This window comes from Rattus norvegicus, chromosome 7 (genome assembly GCF_036323735.1).
Source record: "Rattus norvegicus strain BN/NHsdMcwi chromosome 7, GRCr8, whole genome shotgun sequence".
In the NCBI taxonomy this organism is placed as follows: Eukaryota; Metazoa; Chordata; class Mammalia; order Rodentia; family Muridae; genus Rattus; species Rattus norvegicus.
The window spans coordinates 102515663-102528278 of record NC_086025.1 but is presented as its reverse complement, the minus strand read 5'-3'; the positions used below and the strand labels follow the sequence as shown (position 1 = coordinate 102528278).

General features: G+C 41.1%; 1 pseudogene; it reads right to left on the bottom strand.

Moving 5' to 3' along the window:
• Nucleotides 1-10598, bottom strand: part of Tox4-ps1 (TOX high mobility group box family member 4, pseudogene 1) — a 74608-nt pseudogene extending 64010 nt beyond the window's left edge.
• Between the last annotated feature and the right edge of the window lie 2018 nt (nt 10599-12616).

Below are 12616 nucleotides of genomic sequence, written 5' to 3'. Positions count from 1 at the left end.
GAAATAAAGAAAGAAATTAAAAACTTTTTAGAATTTAATGAAAATGAAGATACAACATACTCAAACTTATGGGACACACTGAAAGCTGTGCTAAGAGGAAAACTCATAGCGCTGAGTGCCTGCAGAAAGAAACAGGAAAGAGCATATGTCAGCAGCTTGACAGCACACCTAAAAGCTCTAGAACAAAAAGAAGCAAATACACCCAGGAGGAGTAGAAGGCAGGAAATAATCAAACTCAGAGCTGAAATCAACCAAGTAGAAACAAAAAGGACCATAGAAAGAATCAACAGAACCAAAAGTTGGTTCTTTGAGAAAATCAACAAGATAGATAAACCCTTAGCCAGACTAACGAGAGGACACAGAGAGTGTGTCCAAATTAACAAAATCAGAAATGAAAAGGGAGACATAACTACAGATTCGGAGGAAATTCAAAAAATCATCAGATCTTACTATAAAAACCTATATTCAACAAAATTTGAAAATCTTCAGGAAATGGACAATTTCCTAGACAGATACCAGGTATGGAAGTTAAATCAGGAACAGATAAACCAGTTAAACAACCCCATAACTCCTAAGGAAATAGAAGCAGTCATTAAAGGTCTCCCAACCAAAAAGAGCCCAGGTCCAGACGGGTTTAGTGCAGAATTCTATCAAACCTTCATAGAAGACCTCATACCAATATTATCCAAACTATTCCACAAAATTGAAACAGATGGAGCCCTACCGAATTCCTTCTATGAAGCCACAACTACTCTTATACCTAAACCACACAAAGACACAACAAAGAAAGAGAACTTCAGACCAATTTCCCTTATGAATATCGACGCAAAAATACTCAATAAAATTCTGGCAAACCGAATTCAAGAGCACATCAAAACAATCATCCACCATGATCAAGTAGGCTTCATCCCAGGCATGTAGGGATGGTTTAATATACGGAAAACCATCAACGTGATCCATTATATAAACAAACTGAAAGAACAAAACCACATGATCATTTCATTAGATGCTGAGAAAGCATTTGACAAAATTCAACACCCCTTCATGATAAAAGTCCTGGAAAGAATAGGAATTCAAGGCCCATACCTAAACATAGTAAAAGCCATATACAGCAAACCAGTTGCTAACATTAAACTAAATGGAGAGAAACTTGAAGCAATCCCACTAAAATCAGGGACTAGACAAGGCTGCCCACTCTCTCCCTACTTATTCAATATAGTTCTTGAAGTTCTAGCCAGAGCAATCAGACAACAAAAGGAGATCAAAGGGATACAGATCGGAAAAGAAGAGGTCAAAATATCACTATTTGCAGATGACATGATAGTATATTTAAGTGATCCCAAAAGTTCCACCAGAGAACTACTAAAGCTGATAAACAACTTCAGCAAAGTGGCTGGGTATAAAATTAACTCAAATAAATCAGTTGCCTTCCTCTATACAAAAGAGAAACAAGCCGAGAAAGAAACTAGGGAAACGACACCCTTCATAATAGACCCAAATAATATAAAGTACCTCGGTGTGACTTTAACCAAGCAAGTAAAAGATCTGTACAATAAGAACTTCAAGACACTGAGGAAAGAAATTGAAGAAGACCTCAGAAGATGGAAAGATCTCCCATGCTCATGGATTGGCAGGATTAATATAGTAAAAATGGCCATTTTACCAAAAGCAATCTATAGATTCAATGCAATCCCCATCAAAATACCAATCCAATTCTTCAAAGAGTTAGACAGAACAATTTGCAAATTCATCTGGAATAACAAAAAACCCAGGATAGCTAAAGCTATCCTCAACAATAAAAGGACTTCAGGGGGAATCACTATCCCTGAACTCAAGCAGTATTACAGAGCAATAGTGATAAAAACTGCATGGTATTGGTACAGAGACAGACAGATAGACCAATGGAATAGAATTGAAGACCCAGAAATGAACCCACACACCTATGGTCACTTGATTTTTGACAAAGGAGCCAAAACCATCCAATGGAAAAAAGATAGCATTTTCAGCAAATGGTGCTGGTTCAACTGGAGGGCAACATGTAGAAGAATGCAGATCGATCCATGCTTATCACCCTGTACAAAGCTTAAGTCCAAGTGGATCAAGGACCTCCACATCAAACCAGACACACTCAAACTAATAGAAGAAAAACTAGGGAAGCATCTGGAACACATGGGCACTGGAAAAAATTTCCTGAACAAAACACCAATGGCTTATGCTCTAAGATCAAGAATCGACAAATGGCATCTCATAAAACTGCAAAGCTTCTGTAAGGCAAAGGACACTGTGGTTAGGACAAAACGGCAACCAACAGATTGGGAAAAGATCTTTACCAATCCTACAACAGATAGAGGCCTTATATCCAAAATATACAAAGAACTCAAGAAGTTAGACCGCAGGGAAACAAATAACCCTATTAAAAAATGGGGTTCAGAGCTAAAGAAAGAATTCACAGCTGAGGAATGCCGAATGGCTGAGAAACACCTAAAGAAATGTTCAACATCTTTAGTCATAAGGGAAATACAAATCAAAACAACCCTGAGATTTCACCTCACACCAGTGCGATTGGCTAAGATCAAAAACTCAGGCGACAGCAGATGCTGGCGAGGATGTGGAGAAAGAGGAACACTCCTCCATTGTTGGTGGGATTGCAGACTGGTAAAACCATTCTGGAAATCAGTCTGGAGGTTCCTCAGAAAATTGGACATTGAACTGCCTGAGGATCCAGCTATACCTCTCTTGGGCATATACCCAAAAGATGCCTCAACATATAAAAGAGACACGTGCTCCACTATGTTCATCGCAGCCTTATTTATAATAGCCAGAAGCTGGAAAGAACCCAGATGCCCTTCAACAGAGGAATGGATACAGAAAATGTGGTACATCTACACAATGGAATATTACTCAGCTATCAAAAACAACGAGTTTATGAAATTCGTAGGCAAATGGTTGGAACTGGAAAATATCATCCTGAGTGAGCTAACCCAATCACAGAAAGACATACATGGTATACACTCATTGATAAGTGGCTATTAGCCCAAATGCTTGAATTACCCTAGATCCCTAGAACAAACGAAACTCAAGACGGATGATCAAAATGTGAATGCTTCACTCCTTCTTTAAATGAGGAAAAAGAATACCCTTGGCAGGGAAGGGAGAGGCAAAGATTAAAACAGAGACTGAAGGAACACCCATTCAGAGCCTGCCCCACATGTGGCCCATACATATACAGCCACCCAATTAGACAAGATGGATGAAGCAAAGAAGTGCAGACCGACAGGAGCCGGATGTAGATCGCTCCTGAGAGACACAGCCAGAATACAGCAAATACAGAGGCGAATGCCAGCAGCAAACCACTGAACTGAGAATAGGTCCCCTGTTGAAGGAATCAGAGAAAGAACTGGAAGAGCTTGAAGGGGCTCGAGACCCCAAAAGTACAACAATGTCAAGCAACCAGAGCTTCCAGGGACTAAGCCACTACCTAAAGACTATACATGGACTGACCCTGGACTCAGACCCCATAGGTAGCAATGAATATCGTAGTAAGAGCACCAGTGTAAAGGGAAGCCCTGGGTCCTGCTAAGACTGAACCCCCAGTGAACTAGACTATGGGGGGAGGGCGGCAATGGGGGGAGGGTTGGTAGGGGAACACCCATAAGGAAGGGGAGGGGGGAGGGGGATGTTTGCCCGGAAACCGGGAAAGGGAATAACACTCGAAATGCATATAAGAAATACTCAAGTTAATAAAAAAAATAAAAAGAAAAAAAAAGAAAAATAAAAAAATAAAAATAAAGGTCTAAACTGGTAAAAAAAAATTAAAGAAAATGTCACAGAGGAGCCACTCACCAATTCCTCATTCATCTGAGGAGACTCCACCTCAGGCACCACATCTGCGACCATTTTCACGGATTCTCAGAAGTTGCCTCTACCACGAGGGCCTCAGGGCTGCAGTTTATACTGTGCTCAGGACCACACTGTCCACAGTTGCAGGGACCAAGATAGTCTACATTTTCAAAGTGGGTAGAAGCAAAATGTTCCTCTGCCGATGAGGTAACTGTGGTTTTTAAGTTGATTCTAACTTTCTGATAGGACTGTCACATGGCCTGAAGTGAAAGAGGTTGCTGCAGAATGATGATTTGCTGTTGAGTTGAGGGATGAGGTATTTGTTATCATGGAAGGAGTGTAGTCAGGGTGGAGGCAGTTGCACAGAAGGCAGGAGTTACTGCCATCTGCAATGCTGACTGCATGGTTGCTAGGCCTGTTGGCCAGGCTGGGTAGTAGTTGTACTTGTTTGATCTAGTGGAGTCCAGAGGAAGTAACCACTGTGGCTGGGATAACAATAACCATTTCTCCTTATAATAATAATGATAATAATAATAATACATAATAAATAATAAAGGAGGGCAACATTTGATTGGATAATCAACTTGGTAATATTGGCATGATTCAGCCCCAGTAGATGCCTGATTTGTCACATAAGAAGACACTATGGAATTAACTAAAGTCCAAGGGGACAAAGCAGACAACTCTGTTGAGGTTGATGCTGGAGATGATGAGTTCTCAGTGAACAAAGGCAGTGGTGAAGGAGTCCATAACTGTAACATGGTATCTTCCAGAGTAGCCTCACACTCCCCCTTGTCTTTATAAGCAGCTAGAACATTGAGACACTTTCTGGGATATTTCAGTTTTCCATTTCTACACTTATTTTACTCTTTTCCAAGACTCTCCCACCTGAAAATCATGATCTTCGAAACCTCACCAAAGGTGTCATGAGGGTTCTGGGCCTTGACGGCAGGCAGTGTGAGTATCATGAAAGAATAATTTGAACACACAGTCAGGCTTCTGGGGTTCTTTAGGGTTTCTTTTTGCTCTTCTTGGAGACTTTGCTTTTTCCGTTTTCATTGTCTTCTGCCTGCCATTTGCCTCTGGGTACCATCAAAACTGTCCTTGTGAAGTGAATGGTAGGAGAAGAAGTAGCTGACAGATGATCCTCAAATAACTGGGAAGGTAGAAAAGTGGTGCTACCTCCTAAGCTCACACCAACTGGGGGATCCAGTGACTGATCAATAGTGGTCATATGACTATGTCCCATTAAGTCAGATGTCATGTCTGTTATTGGTACATCACCTATAACAGGTGGGCTGCCACTACACTGAGTTCCTATAGAAAGGTCCAGTTTTATAGTCAAGTGCTCACTCAAGAGTCCCTCTCCAATCCTCCACCCTGGTCCATGAAGCTTTAGATCATACCTGTCCAATGTTTGTAACCCATGTTGAGCTGAAAAGCTCCCATGGTATGAAGAAGAGGGGTCTGCCAGGTCATCAAAGTAGGCCAACCACATCTGAGACAGCCAGTGACGGATCAGAATCCAGGCATGTAGGTGGGAATTTGAATTCCCTATCACCCAAGTTTTGTGTATGAAATGTCTCATCTCATGACTGAAAATGGTGCAAGGGCCCAATGATCATCAGGTAATTGTCATTTCCTCTGGGAATCTTTGTCTTCACACCTGTCTGAAAGGTATGTATGGTAGCTTTTTTAAAGCCTCTACTTTCAAATTTTAATGGTTATATTTTCTTGTGGTCAGTATCCATTGATTTATTTTCATATGCCTTATAGACTACTCTCATTGCTTCCTTTCACATCTAACAATTTTTAATTTATTCTTTCAATTTTTTTGAGAATTTCATACATGAGTAGTGTATTTGCATTATTTATGTTCCTCATTCCTGCCTCCTATGTCCTTCCAACTTCTCTCAGTTAACTCTTCTTTAATTATTTTACATATATATGCAAATATATAATATGTAAATATATATAATGGACTAATATATGTAATATTATATATGTGTCTACATATACATTAGTCCCTTTACTGTTGCTTTTATGTACATATGCTTAGGGCTGATTGCTTGCGACTAGATACCCTATTAGAGGGTCTCATCCCTAAAGAAAACTCTCTCTCTCTCTCTCTCTCTCTCTCCCTTTCTCTCTCTCTCTCTCTCTCTCTCTCTCTCTCAGCAGCTACTGATTGCTTGCAGCTCTTCATTAAGGAATGGAACCTTGAAAAATTTCTTCTATCCTCTTTGACATGTCTACTGGTGTGGTTATTGTGCAGGTTTGTTTGGACAACCATATTGTTGAGAGTTACTATATCTCCTCTGTCATGTCTAGAAGACATTCTATCACAGAAGGCATCCTGGTCCTCTGGATATTATAACCTTTCCTTCCTCTTGGCCATGTTTATTTCTGAGTTTTGGGTACAGAAGTTGTGTTCTCTATATGTCAGTTGGGGTTGGGCACTTCACAGTCATGTATGCTCTGCATACAGGCTAGTTGTGGATCTCTGTAATAATCTCCACTTGGGGCACCAAGTAGTTTCTTTGATGAATGCTAAGAGCTACACTCTGACTCTCTCCTCCAGCCGAGCAAGATGCTCAAAGGAAAGAAGGCCAAGGGGAAGAAGGTGGCCCCGGCCCCTGCCGTGGTCAAGAAACAAGAGGCCAAAAAGGTGGTCAACCCTTTGTTTGAGAAAAGGCCTAAGAACTTCGGCATTGGGCAGGACATCCAGCCCAAAAGAGATCTCACGCGCTTCGTCAAATGGCCCGGCTACATCACGCTGCAGCGGCAAAGAGCCATCCTCTATAAGCGGCTCAAAGTACCTCCTGCCATCAACCAGTTTACCCAGGCCCTGGACAGGCAAACAGCAACTCAGCTGCTTAAGCTTGCCCACAAGTACAGGCCAGAGACAAAGCAGGAGAAGAAGCAGAGGCTGCTGGCCTGTGCTGAGAAGAAAGCTGCTGGCAAAGGGGACGTTTCAACTAAGAGACCACCTGTCCTCCGAGCAGGGGTCAATACAGTCACCACCTTGGTGGAGAACAAGAAGGCTCAGTTGGTGGTGATTGCCCATGATGTAGACCCCATTGAGCTGGTGGTTTTCCTGCCTGCCCTGTGTCGAAAGATGGGGGTGCTCTACTGCATCATCAAGGGAAAGGCCAGGCTGGGGCGCCTGGTCCACAGGAAGACATGCACCACTGTTGTCTTCACACAGGTTAACTCGGAAGACAAGGGTGCTCTGGCTAAGCTGGTGGGAGCTATTAGGACCAATTATAATGACAGATACAACGAGATCCGCCGCCACTGGGGAGGCAACGTCCTGGGTCCTAAGTCTGTGGCTCGCATTGCCAAGCTAGAAAAGGCAAAGGCTAAAGAACTCGCCACTAAGCTGGGTTAAATGTACACTTAAGTTTTCTGTACATAAATATAACTACAAAATTAAAAAAAAGAGCTACACTCTGTGGGCATTGTGTGGCAGAACTTCCCTAGGGATATTCAATATACTCATTTCTATATACGAGAGAGAGAGAGAGAGAGAGAGAGAGAGAGAGAGAACTCATGACAGACCAAAGTAATGATTGTACCAAGGTCTAATCAGGTGAATCAATGAGTTTTTATTGGTATTGCTAAGACAAGTATGGGAGAGAGGTAGCATAGAAGGGACAGTGAAGACTCAAAAGCAGTTGCATCACCCAAAATCCCACCCTAACCCATGTTAAGTCATGAGAGCTGTAATCCTGTGATCCTAGTGCTTTCCATAGATCTTACAGGCATTGATAGTTCAAATCTCTCTCTCTCTCTCTCTCTCTCTCTCTCTCTCTCTCTCTCTCTCTCTCTCTCTCTAGTGTGCAGACTGCTCAGAGACTTTTCCTCAGCCTTCTTTTTACTCCTTCTTTTACTGCTGAGAATCTTCCGTATATATGCATTCCCAGACAAATGACCCTTTATTCATCATCTTCATCATCATCAGCTCATAAGTTCCTCCTGCATGGAAGATATGTTTCAATTTCGAGGAAATTGCCATATAACAGTGTGTATAAGAATAAGTATTTAGAACACTGTTATAGTCTTTTTCCCCCCATCTTTATTAACTTGAGTATTTCTTATTTACATTTCGATTGTTATTCCACTTCCCGGTTTCCGGGCCAACATCCTCCTAACCCCTCTCCATCTTCCCCCCATTACCACCCTCCCTCCAGCAATCCTATTCACTGGGGGTTCAGTCTTGGCAGGACCAAAGGCTTCCCCTTCCACTGGTGCTCTTACTAGGCTATTCATTGCTACCTATGAGGTTGGAGCCCAGGATCAGTCCATGTATAGTCTTTGGGTAGTGGCTTAGTCCTGGAAGCTCTGGTTGCTTGGCATTGTTGTTCATATGGGGTCTCAAGCCCCTTCAAGCTCTTCCAGTCCTTTCTCTGATTCCTTCAACGGGGGTCCTATTCTCAGTTCAGTGATTTGCTGCTGGCATTCGCCTATGTATTTGCTGTATTCTGGCTTTGTCTCTCAGAAGAGATCTACATCCGGTTTCTACTGTTATATACACATACATACACATACATATATGTATCACCTATAGTTAGTAGCTTCTTCTGCTTTAGTACTCTCTTAAGTAAACTCAGTGCCAACCTTCTAAGCTCAACAATATCATTTCAGGTGGAACACCATCATTCCATATAGAACTTGCACCCCTGAGCTGAAAGACAGAAAAAAGAAATATGAAGTTCAAATTGTGTGATCCTCATTTTCTTTTCAGACTTTCAGTCTTGAGTTGCTTAATGTCCAGGGCCTAGAAACATTATCTCCATATAATTTTTATAGTTTTATCAACTACTTGGGTCAGGAAGATCTGTCTGTATTAGTTATTCTATTGCGGCCTAGGCCAAATTTATTTCTCTCTCTTGTCCTGACATTCTCTTGCTATATGACCTTGGTCAAGTTAATCCATCTATTGTGTTTTCGGTTTGTTTGTTTACAAATGTAGGTCAACATATTTAGACTCCAAAGTCAATAAGAATTGCCTTCTGTGCTCTTTGACTCAGATCTGAATCTCCAAAGCTTAAACAGGATGCCTAGCTTGTAGAAAGTCATCAACACATGTTCATTATTAAGTCGTATTAATTCATCACTTTGCCCATTCATTCCAGAAAGGTTACTAAATGAACACCTCACAGAGACATTGCAAAGAATATATCAAGTGAAATCCTTTATGTAATATGCTCAGTACAAAACTTTGCTCGGAGTAAAAATGTAGGACATTATAAATATTTTAAAAATCATTGCTATATATAATTTGAGTATAATTATACTTCCAGAACTAAGTCTTACAGAGACAACATCGAAGGAATAAAATTAATACCATCAACCTTCCTCATGTTATGTCCTTACTGAACAGTTTGTGAATGTCCCTGCTAACCTAAAGGGTATGAGGTGAGATCGTCTTCATGACTTATTCTAGACCCTGGGGATATTGTAAACCAAGTGCTCTTGGTATGAGAGTCAGAGATTTGATTGGTTGGTCAGTGGGTATTGGTGTTTTCATCCAGGTGGGATTAACAGGCTAGCTAGCTTGCTTAGGTAAACCTGTACTCCCCCGAAGGATCAATGTTACTGCTCCGAGTAAAGAGTCTTTCCACTTAGACAGTTTGTAAACAAGCCATATGTACTAGCTGGTTTATGGGTCAACTTGACACAAGCTGAAATAATCACAGAGAAAGGAGTCTCCCTTGAGAAAATGTCTCCATCAGATCCAGGGAAAAGGCATTTTCTCAACTAGTGATCAAGAGGGGAGGACCCTGCCCACTGTGGATGGTGCCATCCCTGGACTAATAGTCTTGGGTTTCTGTAGCAGGCTGAGCAAGCCAGGGGAAGGAAGCCAGTAAGTGACATCCCTCCATGGCCTCTGCATCAGCTCCTGCTTCCTGCCCCGTGTGAGTTCAAGTCCTGACTTCCTTTGATGATGAACAGCAATGTGAATGTGTAAGCTGAATAAACCCTTTCCTCCCCAACTTGCTTCTTGGCCATGATGCTTGTGCAGGAATAGAAACCCTGACTAAGACACCATAATTTCTTGTTCAGTATGAATAACAGCTACAGCAGAGAGGGCAGAAGAATGAAGAACAAGAGAATGCCAGATCTATGAGACTCCAGGGTGACATGCATGCCTCTGCCCTCTGGCAATGCAGCATCTGTTTGACTAACATCTTCACAATCTACTTTAGCTTCCGCTGTGCTGCTCACATTGTTGACCTCTGTCAATACTGCTGTCTCCTAATGGACAAATAATAGAATTGTATGTCATCATTTTACAGAGAAGGAATCAGGGCAAGAAAGAAACAATGGGCCTTGGCCAAGGAACCAAAACCAGGAACTTTGAAAATCTAGTTGGGAATGCTCACAACAAAGCATTTTTGCTATTTCCATGATCTAGAAACATGGATTTTACTCTAGTGGTGACCACTGAGCTAAAAAAAATAAGGATCCTCTGCCTTGATGTAGAAATCTGAGCAAGTTGAAACTAGTAGAGCCCGAGGAATCAACAGATCTAGCTCTCTTAAAATACAGAAGCTAAAACAAAAGTTCAAACTACTCTAGTCACTTACTGAAATCCAACATCCAGTTTGCAGTAGAGCCTAGTCTGGGCTCATATATCCCAGTGTGCATAATGCATATATCCTCACTTTTGCTGGTTGTGTAAAAGCCTCTTTGGCCTTTGGCTTTACAAAATCAAAGAGAATAAGACAGCGACAGCTTTGGGACAAGGACATAGCTCGGACCCAGACTCTGGGACAGGATGTAGGTCAATTTGACAGGTTACTATCAAAAAGGGTCTTTATAGAGGCAGTGCTTCGAGCCCCCATCCACCATGGTTAGTTCTCTAACCTTAAGCTGAGTTGTATTGATCAGGACCAGTTGGGAAATGAATTACAGAGGTTGATCTATAAAGAAATTCAATCTAGAGATGGAGCAAACTATTGTCAGGATTCCTTATTAGGCATTTCACACCACAGGCTAACTGAAGCAAACAAACAGGCCCCAAACAAAGGCAGGCTTTGGGGGGGAGTGGAATAAAAATGGCGATATGGCAGGGGACCACAAGTTCAGCAAACAGGGTAATTGACTGCTTTTTAATAACCAACAAATGAATCTTTCTGTAATGGTACCTTTGAGAAGTGAGTTTAAAAGACACTGCATTAACAGAGGGGAACCAAATGAACTTAAACTTCAAACTCGGCTTTTACAGTGTCCATAAGAAGAACAAGAGACTCTTGCAGAAGCTGTATTCTACTGAGAATACAAACTTTCCTTCCCCTAATTAGCAGAAGGAAGGGTTAGAAAGATGGGGGTGGGGAATCTTCTGAGTGAGGAAAAACCAACAAAAAGATCGACTTCAATTTCAAAATTGCTTAGCAAAAACAATTTTAATTGCCACCTTTGTTATAAAAGATTAAAGGTAGTTATGTCCTTGTGAAGCTCACTTAAAGCAATCAATACATTCCTCAGTAGTTATGTGCAAATCAAATTTTTGTAAATCAAATCCAATTTTAAATGTCCTTAGAGAGCATAGTGTTTCAAGGAATCCCTATAGCAAATCTTTATTGAAGACCTAAAACTATCCCCTAATTTATTAGTTTAATTTTTTATAGATAATGATAAATCAAGACAATGAAATGCTTTCCTCACCCTGTGTAGAGGAGAAAAGGAGGGAAAATAAAATGGAAGTGAAGTGTCTTAGTATAATGGCCAGTGGCCCCTCTGGTGACAGTTTCATAAGCGTCATAGTGAGCTTCTGTGACTTCTCCATTCACAACTAAAACACTGAGCAGCAATAGGTGTTTAACATGAAGACAATGAGAGAAAGAAGCTAGGGATTTCCGGGAAAGAATTTGAAGCTCAGTCTGTTCCAGCCTTGCTCACAGGTTTTCCTTTGAGACATTCCACAATAATGAATATTTAGGTAGGCCTTAGGAACTGCTTGAATGTATTGTGGCATTCATTCATAAATTAACTCATTAAATATTTATTGGGCCTTAAATTCATGGGGGAACTAGGTTTGAGGGAAACAGGAAAAACTTCACACAGTGTTCACTTTATAGAATTAATATCCCTAGAAGGGCAGACATAAATAAGTACAAATGCAGACAATGAACACAGACAGTGGATATTTTGCAACTGAGATAGTCTATGAATTTTAACTCTGTCATGATATATGGATTAAAACAGGTCTTCTCAAAAGTTCCCAGGTTGAGAACTAACTTCCCAATGCAGCAGTGTTGAGAATTCCACATGTAAGGGTGACTTGGTCACCACAAGGACCCTGATCATACCAATGGGCTGGTTAGCCTGAGCATAGGTTCTTGAGGAGAAAGCCTGAAATGTAAATAAAAAAAACATATCTAATAAAAAATGCTAACTTCCTCTCTTTTATAGGATGTTTCTTTACATACTTACCATTTTCTTATATAACAGTAAGTTGTATATGTTTAAATGTATTGCTTTTAGAACCTCCTCCCCCCCAAAAAAAAGAAAGAAAAGAAAGAAAGAAAGAAAGCCTGATGCCTGCCTCCTGTTTTCTAGACATGGCCTCTCACCAGGTTTTCTTTCCACATCAGGATGCAACAAAATCCCAAGGCAGGTTTTCAGTGCTGGGCTGTCCAGCTTGAGTAAAGACCAAACTGGTTATAAGTTACCATCTCAGGACAGGAATTCAAGGCCCACACCTAAACATAGTAAAAGCCATATACAGCAAACCAGTAGCTAACATTAAACTAAATGGAGAGAAACT